At 44.6% G+C, this 12,995-nt stretch overlaps 1 protein-coding gene across 3 annotated transcripts in view; it reads left to right on the top strand.

The window, feature by feature from the left end:
• Positions 1 to 320: 320 nt before the first annotated feature.
• Positions 321 to 12,995, top strand: part of Slc35e2b (solute carrier family 35 member E2B) — a 36,280-nt gene continuing 23,605 nt past the window's right edge. Inside the window, exons 1-3 of one of the 3 annotated variants that reach the window (XM_052718584.1) lie at positions 321 to 576; positions 2,867 to 2,933; positions 9,383 to 9,502. The gene's annotated coding sequence lies outside the window, so the exon portion shown is untranslated. The remainder of the gene's footprint in view (positions 577 to 2,866; positions 2,934 to 9,382; positions 9,503 to 12,995) is intronic. The other 2 variants (XM_052718582.1, XM_052718583.1) reach the window with 2 other exon arrangements.

Genomic DNA, 12,995 nt, shown 5'->3' with positions numbered 1-12,995 from the left:
AGCCTTACGGGCCTGGAGTGGTGGGATGTCCCGGAAGGTGCCAACGGGAGGCCACCAGGTGGTGCTGTAATTTAGGAGTCGGCCCTCCTCTCCCCGCCCCACCCCGCCACGCACGCGCGCACGCGCCTCCGCCCGTGGTTTGCGGCCGGACATCACCGCGGGTGCCGGCTCCGGTTTGGAAGGTGCCAATGTGTGCCTGCAGGGGGCGCTGCCTAGCGGCTCGTCCTCACTAACGCGCAGGATTCCTGAGGCACCCGCTTCCGTGGTGGCGAGTCGTCCGCCGCAGCTTCCTGTGCGTCACGTCCGGTTCCCTCCCACGCCCGTGTGCCCTGCCAGCGGGCCGCCAGGGGGTGTGTAGCCCGGGCCCTCGGCTCGGAGGCGACTCTCGTCAGTGTGAGGCTGCTCGGCCCCGAGTCGGCGGCGTCGGGAACAGGCAGTGTCGTCCGTGGGCACGGGCGGAAGGCACTGAGTAAACTCCGGTGTCATCCCTCAGAACTGAGTCAGCCCAGGTCAAGTCGGAGGCCGTGGGCACCCGGCGCCCAGGTGGCGGCGGACTTCGCAGGGCTGGACGCACAGGTAGGGTGGAGACTGGGCTGGGCACCGGCGGCATCGCGGGCGGGCTGTTGACCGCATTAGGCGTCAGGGAGGAGGCGCCGCCCGGATGGCAAGGGCAGGCACCCTGTCATCTGTCGGCGTCTACTGACGCTGGCCCCAGAAGCCTGTTATTTTGTGCTGTGGAAGGGGCCAGGTCCCAAGCTGCAACTGCATCTTTGCGAGCTGGCGGATTTTTTCTCAACTGGTACTTTCCCGGCATAAAACAGACAGTGTGGTTGTAACGTTGATGGTTTGAATCCTTGAAGCGTGCAAAAGAATAAAACAAAAAGCAAAACACTACGGTTTAGAGGTGGGTTCCTTGTTCAGTGTTTTTGTTGTTGTTTACCTCCCCCCCCAAGGATGAATGTAATCTACTAAAAATAAACTTGGAAATATTTTGTTGTTGTTTCTTTTGAGACAGGGTCTTTCTTAAGGGGTAGCCCAGGCTGAACTTGAACTTGTGACCCTTCTGACTCAGCCTTTCAGTACTGGAATTACAGGACTGTACTATCACTATCTATGGGTACAAAGCACATTTGAAAGGAGAATGAAACAGTTTTAAATTTAAAAGGGGGGGCATTAAGTGAGGAGATAGGAAAGCTTTTAAAGTGACTTTTTTGCAGTGTAAACAAATGAGAACAACATAAAGGTCCTGTCTGCCACATGGAGGTTTTGTGGCTGGTAATGTGGATGCCCTCAATTATTTGTGCCTTTAATCTGAGCATACCACACAAATGGTCCAGAAAATATCTATTCCTCAAAAGCGATAAACACTTCCTTAGAGCCTCAAAAGCTGCAGTGTGTTGCTGTAGTCAGGAGTGACTGTCCCTCACTCAGTACAAATTTTTCACTACTGAGTGGTCTGAGGTTTCCAGTGTCAGTGTTAGCAGCAAGATGGGGTGGACAGAATGTTAGTCTATGCAGGCCCTTTTCTAGGTTGTTTCCCTGAGATAAACTCTCAGACATACATGATACAGATTTTATATGTTTTCTCTAAATCACCACTGACCAATCCAGATGTCCTGGCCAGGTATTTGAGAACATCCTCAGTCCTCCATTTCAAAACAGACATTCCATTCCATCTACCCCTATTCTCTTCTTCCTTGCCCCTCCAGTTTGTGCTGGGCTTTGAGCATGCTAGGCTAGCCTTCTACCAATGAGCTACATCTTCCACTAAGGACAGGCTTTTGTTTTGTTTTGTTTTTCGAGACAGGGTTTCTCTGTGTAGTTTTGCACCTTTCCTGGAACTCGCTTTGTAGACCAGGCTGGCCTCGAACTCACAGAGATCCGCCTGCCTCTGCCTCCCAAGCTCTGGGATTAAAGGCGTGTGCCACCACTGCCCGGCCCAGGCTTTGTTTTTTGTTTTTTTTTTTAATTTGTATGTGAGTACACACATGCCATGACATATATGTGGAGGTGGATTGGCAGAAAGTCCCTTTCCCCCCTGAGCTATCACTTCAGCCCAAGAACAGACATTCTTAACCTTGGATCCATGGAACTAGAATATGGAAAAATTAAATGTTGAATGGGGTGAAGAATGGTATCCTGAGCCAGGCATGGTATTGTATGTCTGTGATTCTAGCATTCTGGAGACTGATACAGGAGAGCTGACACATTCAGGGCCAGCCTGGGCTACCACTCAAGATCTTGTCTCAAAAAAAAAAAAAAAAATGGTAATTTCACTAGATTACCATTGCCTGCTAATCTCAGGCAATAACTGTTGGTCCTTGTAGCTTTGACTTCATGTCTTTGCTACTGGTCTAGAGCACTGTGTGGCTTGTTTTCCTCTCAGCTCTGTGTATACATTTTTGACAGCCTGTAGTAGAAGCTCATGAGCCAGGTCCTGCCAGCAAGGTAGTCTTTTTGTTTGTTTTGGTTTTTTGAGACAGGATTTCTCTGTGTAGCCCTGGCTGTCCTGGAGCTCTGTAGACCAGACTGGCTTCAAACTCTGCCTGCTTCTGCAGTACTGGGATGAAAAGGTGTGCACCACCACTGCTTGATCAGCAAGAGAGTCTTAATAAACCAGTGGAAGGGTAGTTACAGCTTAGTCTTTATCTGTTCTCCTGGGACTATACTGTATAATCTGAGAGGGACATGGTGACTCAGACCTTTACAGTCAGTGATAGGGTAGTGTGGCCCTTGTTCTACACACCACAGGGTCAAGCTGACCAGCTCTAACTGGCTCCCAGGCCCATGTAGGTCAGATCACCTGCCAGTTCTTAACTGCAAGCAGCTTGTTGCCAGATCTCTGCTGACTTTCGGGTTTTTGCAGGCCAAGACTTTATCTCTGTAATGGATGTGGATTGTGGGCTGGGAAGACAGAACTGGACCAGGACTAGGTGAGTCAGACTCTGACAGGACTAGAGCTGTGTAGCCCTTGGTTCATCTATAGAGCCAAACTCGGCCCCCAAAGGTCTTTTCTGCTTCATCAGGAGCTTGTCCATGTGGTATTATAGTAGCCAACAAATAATCTTTAATTTTTAAAAAAATTTTATTTTATGTGTATGAATGTTTGTTTCCTGTGGTTGTCTCTGAACCTTGTGTGTGCCTATTGCCCTCTGAGACAAGAATAGGGCATAGGCATCGGATCCCCCGAAACTGGAGTTACAGATGGGTATATGCTACAATGTGTGTGCTGGGAACCAAACCTGGGTCCTCTAGAAGATCAGCCAGTGCTCTTAACCACTGAGCCATCTCTCCAGCTCCAAACGATCCTCTAATTCTACCATCCTTACAGTGATTAGGGAGCCCATAGCTATCTTAATCCTAGTGACTGCATGCTACTTGCTCTGTCCCTGTTCCCTCTGGATTGGTAACTATCTTTTGTGCTTTTGCAGGGTGAAAGGGAGAATAGTTTGTTGAGCACTGCCTGGGAGAAGTGAGCTGGGCAGTCACTAGAGTGCTCCTGCATCTGAATCTGGCTTCCATTGTCTATAGTATTTACTTACTGCTCAATTTGGGATTCCTGACCTTTGACTCTGCAAGATAAACAGGGCTGTACTCTGTGCTCAGTGTTGTTCAGAGTCCTTTCTGTCTTCAGCCTGATGTGAATAACTGCTCAGAAGTCTCTTCTCTTAATATGATCATGTGTATATGTGTATCTGTGCACTGCTTTAGTGCCTGGTACCCACAGAGGCCAGAAGAGTACTGTAACTGGCGTTACAGGTAGCTGTGAGCTGCTGTGTGGTTGCTAGGAATTGAATCCGAGTTTTCTGGAAGAACAGCCAGTTCTTACCTGCTGAGCCATCTCTTTGGCCCTGATGATTTCTTTTTTTGTTTTTTTTTTAATGGTATTGTGATTTGAACCTACGGTCTCAAATATGCTAAATAAGTATTCTATCACTAAACTATACCCTTAACCTTCCCCCCCCCCCCCCCCCAGGAGCTGAGGAGTGAACCCAGGGCCTTGCGCTTGCTAGGCAAGTGCTCTACCACTGAGCTAAATCCCCAACCCACCCCCCTCCTTTTTTTTTTTTTTTGCTTTTTTTTGTTTTTTGGTTTTTGGTTTTTTCAAGACAGGGTTTCTCTGTGTAGCTTTGCGCCTCTCCTGGAACTCACTTGGTAGCCCAGGCTGGCCTCGAACTCACAGAGATCCGCCTGGCTCTGCCTCCCGAGTGCTGGGATTAAAGGCGTGCGCCACCACCGCCCGGCCTTTTTTTTTTTTGCTTTTTATTTTGAGACAAAGTCTCACTCAGTTGCCTATGCTAGTCTTGAACTTGCTTTGTAGCCCAGGCAGACCATGAATGTGTGATTCTCCTGGTAGCTAGGATTATAGGCCCTTGACCAAGCCCAGCCCTTCTGGAACTTGTATTCTTATTGCTTCCCCCCATATTCTGGTAATGTCTCCTTAGCCTTTTAATCTGATACCTCTGTGCTGCATTCTAGGTGGTGAACATAGCTCCCCCACCCCAGTAGAATAACTTTTTCTTTTTATGGGTGTGCTTATTTTTAAAATTAATCATTTATTTATTTGTGACAGGGTTTGACTACATAGCCCTACTAGCTTGGAACTCATTATGTGGCACAAGCTAGCCTTGACCTCACAGAGCTCTATCTCCCTCTGCCTCCGAAGTGGTGGGATTAAAGGTGTTGTAGTAGTCAATTTTTTTCTGTCCTGCCTGCCAGCTCTCCAATAATGACATGGAGACTTATTATTAATTATGAAAGCTCGGCCCATAGTTTAGACTTGTTTCTAACTAGCTCTTATAACTTAAATTAACCCATTTCCATTAGTTTACATGCTGCCTTGTGGCTCATGGCTTGTTACCTCTGCTCCTGCACATCCTGCTTCCTCTGCATCTGGCTGGTGACTCCACCTTCTTCCCAGTGTTCTCTCTGCCCCGAAAATTCTGCCTAGCTATTGGCTGTTTAGCTTTTTATTAAAAAAAAAAATCCCAGTGACATATCTTCACAGAGTGTAAAGGAATATTTCACAACAGTGTAAACACCATGGCTAGAAACTTTTTCTTTATTTTATTTTCACTATTTTTAAGTTATGTGTAGGTATGTGTCTTAGTTACTTTTCTATTGCTGTAATGATACACATGACCAAGGCAACTTGTAAAAATAAAAACATTTTATTGTCTTGCTTACAATTTCAGAGGATGAGTTCTTGACTATCATGGAGAACATGGCAGCAGGCAGACAGGCATGGTGCTGGAGCAGTCACTAAGAGCTTACATGCTGAGATAACATCGAGGCAGAGAGAGTGAGTGTGTGCATACACTAACTGGAATGGTGTGGGCTTTTGAAACCTCAAACCCACCCCCAGTGACACACTTCCTCCTGTAAGGCCATACCTCCTAATCCTTACCAAACAGTTCCACCAACTGAGGACCAAACATTCAAATATATGAGCTTGTAGGGGCTGTTCTCATTCAAACCACCACATTCCACTCCCTGGCCCCAAGAAGTTTGTAGCCATATCATAATGCAAAATGCATTCAGACCAACTTTAAAAGTCTCCATAGTCTTTTAATCAAAAGTCCAAAAATTTTAAAGTTCAAAATATTGGCTGGCATATGCCTTTAACCCCAACATTTGGGAGGCAAAGGCAGATAGATCTCTGTGAGTTCAAAGCCAGCCTGGTCTACAGAGAGAGTTCCAGGGCAGCCAGAGCTGTTACACAGAGAAACCCTGTCTCAAAAAAAAAAAAAAAAGCCAAGAATCTCTTTTGAGTAAAGCACTCTCAATCTCTCTCTCTCTCTCTCTCTCTCTCTCTCTCTCTCTCTCTCTCTCTCTCTGTTTGTTTTTTTGTTTTTTTGAGACAGGGTTTCTCTCTGGAACTTGCTTTGTAGACCACGCTGGCCTTGAACTCACAAAATCCACCTTCAACACAGTCTCTTAAGTGTAATCCCCTGTAAGGTGAAAAATCAAATCACATGCTTCCAACATACAACGGCACAGAACATACATTACATTCCAAAAGGGAGGAAGGGGGGACCGTGAGGAAATACTGAACCAGAACAAAAGCAAGCACGGCAACTCCAAATCCTGTTGGTCATGTCTGCCGTCAAAAGGCTTAGAGGACCCTCCGGCTCTCCACTCCTTCCTAGCTTTGTTGACTCCAACAGTGTTTGTATGCATGTGGGTGTGTGCGTGTGAGGACAGGTGCCCTCTGAGGCTAGACTTGAGATACCTGGGAGCTGGAATTAGAGGTGATTGTAGCTGTTCATTGTGTGTGCTGGGAACTGAAGTCTGTTGAAAAGCAACAAGCATTCTTAACATCTGAGCCATTTCTCTAGCCCAACTTTATGTGTATGAGTGTTTTGCCTGCATACATATGTGTGTGAACCACATGTGTGCATGGTGCCCATGGAGTTCAAAGAAGGATCCCTGGAACTGAAGTTAGGGATGATTGTGAGCCACCGTGTGAGTGCTCAGTCTGGGTCCTCTGCAAGAACAAGTACTTTTCAACCACTAAGCCATCTCTTTAGCCCCTGGCTTTGATTTCTTGATCATGCTTTGGCCTACTAGTATTGCATGTTTATGACACCATGCCCCCTCTAACCCTTTTGTTATTCATTTTTAAAGTTTATTTAAATATTATTTGTCTTGAAAAAAATTGATTATTATGTGTGTGTGTGCATGCCATCATGGCATGTATGGAGGTCACAGGACAACTTACAGGAGTTGGTTCTCTCTGCCATGTGGATTCCTGAAATTGAACTCAGGTTATTATGCTTGGCAGCAAGCACCTTTACATGTTAAGCTGTCTTACCATCCCTCTAGATCTTGATCTTTTGGAATAGGGTCTTGCTTGGTAACCTTAGCTGGCCTGGGATCCTCCTGCCTCAGCCTCCTTGAGACTTGAGATTACAGATGTGCATCAACATACCTGAGTCTTATAACTTTACTTGGGGTCCATTGTTTTGTTGTCTTGGTTTGGTTTGGTTTCTTGTTTTTTGTTTAACCCATCATTTGAAGGTGTTTCTGGTGTTGTTTAAACATTTTAGGCGTGCTTTAATCCTAGCACTTGGGAGGCAGAGACAGGTGGATCTCTGTTCAAGACTGGCATGGTCTCTATAGTGAGTTCCAGGCCAACCAGTGTTACATAGTGAGAGCCTATCTGAAGAAAAAAATTAAAACTCACAATTCTGAGACACAGAATTTCTTCTATTTACAGAAGAGCTATATGGGTTTGCCAGTGCATCCTCAACTCAGTAGATTTCTGGGTCAGCATATTATTGGTATGAATGTTTTAAAAGGTAGAAAAGTAGCTTTGTCAGGTCATTACTGGGCAGAGTGGGTGATTGGTCAAAATGCCAATTGTCACAAAAAGACTGTGTGCTAGGGTTAAGTGTCTACACTGGCATATGAGGGTTCCCTGGGCCCTGCTCTGGATGTGGTGGGCAGCAGCACAGACCTGCTGATGGAGCCTGGGTCCCCCTGCCTGCCTGTTCTGCTCTAGTGTGAAAGCCCAAATTCACCCCATCATCATCGAGCTGATGACCAGGTGAGGGATGATAGCACATCACACATAATGGGTGCCATAGGCATCTCTGAAGTTAGGGCTGAAAAGACCCTACAGTAATTCCAGGAACATCACTAACAGAATGTGGCTGGGCTAATGCACAGCCTTGTCCTGGTCATGAGGTTAAACAGACCCTGTATCTTAATCATTTTTATTGCTGTGAAGAGACACCGTGACCACACTCTTACAAAAGAAAGCATTTAGTTGAAGCTTGCTTACATTTACAAGGTTTAGTCCATCATCACTGGCAGGGAGCATGGCAACACACACAGACCTAGTGCTGAGGAAGCAGCTGAGAGTTCTCCATCCAGATCCACAGGCATCAAGAAGAGAAAATATAGCTGGGCACTTTAATTCCAGCACTCGGGAGGCAGAGGCAGGTGGATCTCTATGAGTTCCAGGCCAGCCTGGTCTACAGAGTGAGTTCCAGGAAAGGTGCAAAGCTACACAGAGAAATCCTGTCTTGAAAAACCAAAAGAGAGAGAGAGAGAGAGAGAGAGAGAGAGAGAGAGAGAGAAGAGAAAAATGTGACACTGCGGCCATCTTGTGTCTTTTTGACACATCCAAGTGGACTTGGAATCTGATGTAGGCAGATGTGGCAGAGGTCTTGTTCTGTGAGGAAAGGACAGTGCTTGCTTTCCTGGGTAGATATTAGGTGTGTTCTGTTCTGTTTGATTTGTCTGCTCCCAATTGTGTGAGATACCCATTGTCCACATCTCCATGGTACAGCTTGACTCTTACTTAAGTGTCTCTCAGTGAAATGCCTTGTTGATTATCTCCCTCTTTCCCTTCCTTCCTTCCTTCCTTCCTTCCTTCCTTCCTTCCTTCCTTTCTTTTTTATTCTTTTGTGGGGAGGGGCAAAGGGAGGGGTGGGAGAGTTGAAACACATCACTACACTTCCCAAGTTGGCCTCAAACTTAAGATCCTCCTGCCATAGCCTCCCCGGTGCTGGGATTACAGACTTGCACCACCATCCCTACATACACTGACTCTTGAAAGGTCCTGTGTAAACAACTGACTTGAAATCTCTTTGCATTTGCACCGTCAGATAGTTCTCTGATCAGTGGAGTGAACAAAATCCATCCATGTCTCTGTGGGGGTGGCTTCTCTCAGTGGCTCCTTGCTTGGCTGCCCTTGAATCATCAAAGGGCATGAAACATGATCTGAAACTTGGACTTTTCTTTGAGGTTCTCTTACTTGACTGCTGGGGATATTGGGCCCCTTCTTTGTGTCTGCTGCTTATAGATCCTGGGTCTTCATTTGAATCCACAGTTGGTGGTAGGAATTTCTACTGCTTGGTACAGTCAGAAATGCTTACATTGGGGAAGGTTAGGCTTTATTCTGTGACCTTGGCTGTGGCAGCATGCATACTGGGGTGCAGATGTTTCATGATATTAATGCCCAGCAGTGAAGAGGGAAACAGGAAAAACTGTGTTTGGCTGGAGGGTCTTAGACAAGCCCAGCAGAAATGTGGGTGTAACATCTTATAATGGTGAGCATATGCACATGCCATGATGGGTGTCTCCACTCCTGAGGGCAAGCCAGCAGAAACACTTGGAGAGGATGAATGGATAACCCAAGTGTTGGTTCATAGAGGATGCATGCACCATTATATAAATAGGGAGATGTTGCATGTTGATGATGTGAAGGAATGACTTGCTATGTGAATGAATCTGTTTAAAATTATTTTCTTGCTTAAGTTATTGTTACAGGAAGTTAGTTCCTGGTTCAATGAATGTCCTAACCAGGCATGAGTGCGAAGCCTGGGATGTTGGGCTTTGTAAGGTCTCTTGATCCTTATATACTGCCTCCTAGGGCTCCTTGGTGTGCACACTGCCTCACCAGAGAACAAGGACCAGTTGCCTAGAATGTCGTGAATTCCTGTTGAAAGCTGGTAAAATGATTGTCCTGGGAGAAAGAGATGGTTGAGCAAGGGTGAGTACACATTTGAACTCAAGCTTTGTTTTGTAATATTTGTAACCTGCTTGAATTATCTGCCGATGCTGAGAACACAGAACTTCACTCATCTCTGTGTTTGTAGACCTGATAGATGTTTGTTGAGTGTCATTTTACACATTTTTTAAAAATTAGATTTTACTTACTGTGTATGTGTTAGCGGGTTGGTGGTGAAATGTGTGCAATGGTGTGGGAGCAGAGGCCCAAAGACAACTTGTAGGAGTCAAGTTCTCTGTTCCACTGTGGGGAATCCCGGGAATCCCAGGATTGGTGATACCCACCGAGCCATCTTGCTGACTCTGTTGAATGTCACTCTTGCCCTGCAGATGAGTATAGTGTTGGAAGCTCAGTGGTAGCTGCAGAATATATATACTGTTTATATACTGTTTGTTGGGTTATGTAGGTGGAAGTTTCTCTCCCTCCTGCCAGTTCCCAAATACCCGGCAGCCGCTTCCCAAATAATTGACTCGGAGGCTTAATATTACTTATAAATGCTCAGCTCAGGCTTATTACTAACTAGCTGTTACGCTTAAATTAACCCACAATTCTTATCCATGTTTAGCCACGTGGCTTGGTACCTTTTCTCAGTACAACATTCTCATCTTGCTTCCTCTGCGTCTGGCTGGTGACTCCTGACTCCACCCTTCCTCTTCCCAGAATTCTTAGTTTGGTCGCCCCACCTATACTTCCTGCAGGCTACTACTGGTCAATCAGCGTTTTATTAAACCATTTCAAGTGACAAATCTTTACAGTGTACAAGACAATTATTCCACAGCATTTCCCCCACTTTTGTCTAATTAAAAAGGAAAGTTTTAACTTTAACATAGTAAGATATACAACAAAAACAATTATTAAGTAAGAATTACAGTAACACTATCTAATTCATTTGCATTTGGCAAAATTAGAGAAAATAATTTATCTTAGTGAGTCTAAAGTTTTGTATCTAATTTACTTTCTATCATAACTAAGTAAAACTGTAATTATAATTATTTAGTCTTCAACTCCATCAAAGACCCCAGAAGGGTGAAATGTTACCTAATGACAGGGACCTCGAGCTGCCTGGACAGTCACCCAAGGGTCCTCTGCAATGTTGGGGCATCCATCTTTGACTTGCAAGCCTAACATATCTGACAGACTTATCAGTGAAGCAGGAGTTTTGAAGGACTGTCCACCTTGTCTAGGCATAGTTCTGCAGTCACTTTCTTTGTGTCCTGCTTGTCCAGTTTGTACAGCATACTGTCAGCAGTTGCGGCAAAGGTACTTTTTTTGCCCCCGTGGCTAGCTTTTGCCATAAAGAAAACAAACTCCGTATGGAGTTTCTTTGATGCCCATCATCCTCTTTGAAGTAATTGGTGCTGCCAGGAGCAAACATGTCTCATTGTCATGAAAAGCCAAAGTTATTAAAACATTTTAAACACCATATTCTGTAAGTCTTTGAAATGTTTGAAGATTACCTATCTATCTGAAATATATCTCTGTATACCTAGAAAACCTAACTAACGTGACTATAAGTTTGACTATTAAGATGACTATAAGGTTGTATTTCTTAATTATATATTACATTTTTAAATGAGCTGCATAAACATAATACCCTAAACAAGAGTATAAATATACATACAGTATAATAAAATTAACTTTAAATTTGTATCAGTAAACCAAAACCCATACTAATGTAAAATATGTAAGATTACTAGTTGTTTTTTAGATTAAAGTAGATTCAATAATCTACCCTTTTTTCCTATCATTTCTATATCCCCTCTCTTCTTTTCAGAACAAGATCCCTGAATCTAATCTCCTTTGTTTACCTTTTTTTCCTGACCGTTATCCATAACAACTGTAACTAACCCCCCTAAACTACGACAAACATTTGTAATATTTTGGGGAATGTGAGCGTGGGTCTCTAGATTACTTCCTGCTGACTGGGGGCACTGGTAGTCTTTGGGTGACCCTGAGAAAATTTAGGATTATGGTCAAGTCCTGATTGGAGAATTCTGAGGCTAGATCTTCTCAACCAGCGGTCTTGAAGCCGTTCTGGATACAGAACTCAGAGGAAACTGCAGCAGAGGTGTCTGAAACACTGGATCATCTGGGCCATCTGTTCTCACTGGAGATTTTTCAGGGGGTTTTCCTCGATCAAATCTGATTTTTTTTTTTTTTTTTTTTTTTGGTTTTTCGAGACAGGGTTTCTCTGTGTAGCTTTGGAACCTGTCCTGGAACTCACTCTCTAGCCCAGGCTGGCCTCGAACTCACAGAGATCCGCCTGCCTTTGCCTCCCGAGTGCTGGGATTAAAGGCGTGCACCACCACCACTGCCCAGCCAAATTTGATTTTTCTTAACCCAGAATGAATCCACAGCTTCTCATTTCCTGTGGAGATAAAAGCAGAACCTCTTCTCCAAAGTAACGTATCTTTTGACTTAAATTTTGAAGTCAAGGCATTTTCAAAATATATAGGTGGATTAATCCAGCAACATTTTCTTTAAAGATTTATTCATTTTATGTATATGAGTGCTCTATCTGCATGTACATCTTTATTGCAGAAGAGGGCATCAGATCCCACTATAAATGGTTCTGTGCCACCACGTGGTTGCTGGGAATTGAACTCAGGTCCTCTGGAAGAGCAGTCAGTGCTCTTAACTGCTGAGCCATCTCTCTAACCCCCAGCTACATTTATAATCAAATGTCTCTTAGCAGCTGTTCCTGCTTCCTCAGCAGTAAAACAATTCAAAGACAACACAATAACATACAGTATCCAGACTCTGTATATTTTCCATCTTTATGTGGCTTTTTAAAATATTACTTTACTCCCCTTTTAAGGTAATAACTATATATTTTGCTGGGCGGTGGTAGCACACACCTTTAATCCCAGCACTCAGGAGACAGGCAGCCAGATCTCTGTGAGTTTAAGGCCAGCCTGGTCTACAGAATGAGTTCCAGGACAACCAAGGCTACATAGAAAAACCCTGTCTTGAAAAAAAAAAAAAAACAAACTATATATTTCTTTTTTATGACTGTCTATACCTTCTGTTTTTTCTCTCAAGCCTTTTTTAAACACCTTGTGAACTGTTTAGAGGTTGTGTGTTTGTTTGTTTTTTGAATCTGTCTTTACTGCACATCTTTATCTTTTTCTGACCTCATGAGCAATTAATCTGCTAAGCAGCTAGCTAGGATTAAAATGGCTGGCTCCATCCCATTCCTTGGCTTCTTGAGAGTCTATCTTCATGGCAGAGGGAGCGATGTGTGTCACCCCCAACTCTGGGGAGGTTTTAGTTCCATGCCACCATTGAGTAGTGTGCTGCTGGCTGCTCATAAACACCATATAAGTGTTTGGCAGCAAGGCCTCTTAAAAGAGCCATGTGGTTTTTGCCACTAATTCTGAGTCAGGAAGCCATCTCTAAGAAGCCGCACCTCTGCACGCCACCAGCAGACAGAGCCTACCGGAGAAAAGACTGTTACCAAGAAGCTGGGTTTGAC

The sequence above is a fragment of the Peromyscus californicus genome, unplaced genomic scaffold (genome assembly GCF_007827085.1).
Source record: "Peromyscus californicus insignis strain IS unplaced genomic scaffold, ASM782708v3 Scaffold_5__1_contigs__length_169319896, whole genome shotgun sequence".
NCBI classification, from domain to species: domain Eukaryota; kingdom Metazoa; phylum Chordata; class Mammalia; order Rodentia; family Cricetidae; genus Peromyscus; species Peromyscus californicus.
Note: the sequence above shows the minus strand (reverse complement) of the source record. Positions and strands in the feature narration are given on the sequence as shown.